Consider the following 3415-nt stretch of genomic DNA (forward strand, 5'->3'; position numbering starts at 1 on the left):
AAATCTTAAGACGTGGTTATGCTGCTCAAGTAGGGTTATTGGGGAGTGGAGAAGGCTTAGAAGTCAATGCTGTATATCTTCGTCCTTGAGAATCAGGGTGGCGTTGGAGAAGTTGCTCAAAGTCTTGAATTTATTGATAAATTTTGGTATGACATTCTTATTCAAGCTACATAGAGGCATATTGAGGCGCTTAACTCAAATGTGAATGTCTTTCATGAGTAGCTTTTTAAGGAGAGAGGAGAAGCAACTTAGTTCAATGATTCGAGGGAGAGAGGAACTATCCAAGTTTAGGCGCTTTTATTTGGTTCGGTTGACCGGATGCAAGAAACATCCGGTCGTAGGCAAAAAAATGACTGTATCGAGGTGTACCGAGTTTTTCAAAAAAAAAAAAAAAAAATCGGTACACCTCAGTACAGGCGTTTTTTTGCCTACGACCAGATGTTCCTCTGCATTCGGTCGGAGGACGTAATAACTGCTCCAAGTTTAGGGTGCTTGAGGGAAGGTTAAGATATGATGTGAAATTTCAAGAGAAGTAGATCGTGCATTTATTAATGTCACATCTATTTGGTTGGCAAACGCAACTGAAGCACCTACCTATAAGAAGTTTATTTTTATTTGGAGTAAGGGGCTGAGAATTAATGGGCAAATCGTAGAGTCATGTGAAAAGGTATATCAAACAAGATCACATTGGGCCTCTATTCATGTATGTTGAATTGGTTATATTCCATTTATTTGAGATTTAACATTCCAAGATGTGGTAGAATGGGATCGATGTAAGGGATTCAAGCTACATAGAGACACTGGGGAGCTTAACTCAAATGGGAATGTCTTTCAAGTGTTATTTAATCAGCTTAAATCCGAGTAATCTTTTTTTAATATGAATGGTCGACATTTGATGAACCTACTCCCTCCATTATAAAGTAGATCAAAATCCTTCGGGCATTTAAATTTGAAAAAAAAAATCTCATCATAAGAAAGAAGGTTGAATGTAGTTTTAAGTTTTCATAGTTTTCCTACAACTTGCAGAAGGTTACTGTAAAAGGGATAGCAACTGTTCCTGGACCGGTCTAGCCGGCCCTTGAGAAGGGGCTGGCCCACATGTATAAGAGGTGGACCAAGCCTGCTAAATGAGCCTTAAGAGGAGAGAATATCTGAATATGATATGGGTTTAGATGTAGTAGTTTTGTAAATGGGCCTTAATAAACCTTATTTAAGTTCTCTTGTCAACCATTTGCAAACGGGCCATTATTAAGTTCATTTCATTGTCTCATACACTTAATGTCCCAAATAGTTTTTCTTTCTAGAGCACCATTTTCAACCTAAACTAACTTTAGTTAAATCTACTAGTTAATAAAATTTATATGGTTTAAAATAAATATAATATTTGTAATATTAATCATGTTAATTTTTTTTAATATCTTCCCTTAATTTTCTTAAATATTTAAAATATTATTAAAATATTTGAGGGTGTAGCGTTCATAAGAGACACCAGAGTTTTTACATGGAAACCCCCTGAAAAGGGGGAAAAACCACGGGGCCTGACCCAGTTTGAATGAATCCACTAGTATTTGTAGTCGATTACAAATGAGGCCCTTCTTAGGGAGAAGTCCTTGGCTTGAAGTTACAAATGTACGTCATATAGAGCGCATTACATGGTGGGAGTTACAATAATCAACATAGACATGTTTGTTTGGTTGGAAGGGCCATTGTCGGTGATGAAGGTCAGAAGGACTGTAGTCGACAAGAGATAGAGGTCAGAAAGATCGTTGTCTGGCGATCTAAGTCGGAAGGATCATAGTCGGCAGGAGACCGGGGTCAGAAAGACCATTGTCTCTTGATGGAGGTCGGAAGGACCATAATAGGCGACGTAGGTCAGAATGACCGTAGTCGGCAGGAGACCGGGGTCAGAAAGACCGTTGTCTGTTGATGGAGGTCGGAAGGACCATAGTAGGTGATGAAGGTCAGAAGAACCGTAGTCGGCAGGAGACCAGGGTCAGAAAGACCGTTGTCTGTTGATGGAGGTCGGAAGGATCATAATAGGCGACGAAGATAAGAAGAACCGTAGTCGGCAGGAGACTAGGGTCAGAAAGACCGTTGTCTGTTGATGGAGGTCGGAAGGACCATAGTAAGGGACGGAGGTCAGAAGGACCGTAGTCGGTAGGAGACCGGGGTCAGAAAGATCGTTCTCTGGAGATAGAGGTCGGAAGGACCATAGTAGGCTACGGAGGTCAGAAGGACCGTAGTCGGCAGGAGACCGAGGTCAGGAAGACCATTGTTGGCAGGAGATCGAGATCTAAATACCGTTGTCAGGGCGCAGTACTCCAGTAGAAGTTCGGGCGTCAAGTGATGGTCCAGCAGAAGTTCGGGCATCAAGTGGTGATCCGATAGAAGTCCGGGAGTCAGGTGGTGGCCTGGTAGAGCACAGGGCCTTAACTGGTGGTCCGAAGGAAGTCCGGGCCTCAGGTGGTGGCCTGGTGGAGCACAGGGCTTTAAGTGGTGGTCCGATAGAGGTAAGGGCTTCAAGTGGTGGTTCGGCAGAGCAACCGCGTCATGCGGTGGTCTGGCGGAGGTGAGGGCCTCAAGTGGTGGTCCGACGGAGCAACGGCGTCAGGCGGTGGTCCGGTGGAGGTGAGGCCCTCAAGTGGTGGTTCGGCGGAGCAACGGCGTCATGCGGTGGTTCGGCGGAGGTGAGGGCCTCAAGTGGTGGTCCGGCGAAGGCGAGGGCCTCAGGTGGTGGTCCGGCGAAGGTCCAGCGATGGTCCGGCGAAACTCCGGCGGTGGTCGAGGAGGAGCTTCTTCCTTCTCTTCTCTTCTTCTCTTCTTTCTTCGATCCCCTTTCAAAAGAAATGAGGGGTTTATTTATAGATTTTTTGGATTGGCATGGCCCGTAAACAGGTGAGAGATCAAGGGTAAATGAGGAGTGGTTGGATGCACGGCCATATTGAATCCCTTGATCATGTATCGTTCGTTAGACATTTGAAGGCTTTAATGATGTCGAAATTTGGTGATCTTGGGCTCGTTGGATTCGTCTCGTCGAGCCGCTCGATTTGACTATAAGAATGTCATGTTTGGATATTGTTTGGTAACTCAAATAGTGGTACTAAGCTTCCAATAGCGCTTTGGGTCTTTGATTTGGACTCATTTGGGCTCGGATTGAGCCGAATTTGGTGACGTTTGGTTCGTATTTCCCATACGCTCAGTACGACTATAAGTTTGCTGAAATCGAAGTTCAGGTGATCCCAGAATTAATTTTTAGAATTTTCGGCTTGTTTTTTGCCTCGAGATTCGTGCCCAATCAAAATAATTTTTTGACGACGTATCAATCTTTTTAATTTTTTTTATTTGTGTTCCTTCTCCTAATGTGTTCATTAATAATGATCCTTTTTAAATTTGCCCTAACGCCTGAGTCTTGTCA

The sequence above is a fragment of the Dendrobium catenatum genome, unplaced genomic scaffold (assembly GCF_001605985.2).
Source record: "Dendrobium catenatum unplaced genomic scaffold, ASM160598v2 fragScaff_scaffold_264, whole genome shotgun sequence".
Taxonomy (NCBI): domain Eukaryota; kingdom Viridiplantae; phylum Streptophyta; class Magnoliopsida; order Asparagales; family Orchidaceae; genus Dendrobium; species Dendrobium catenatum.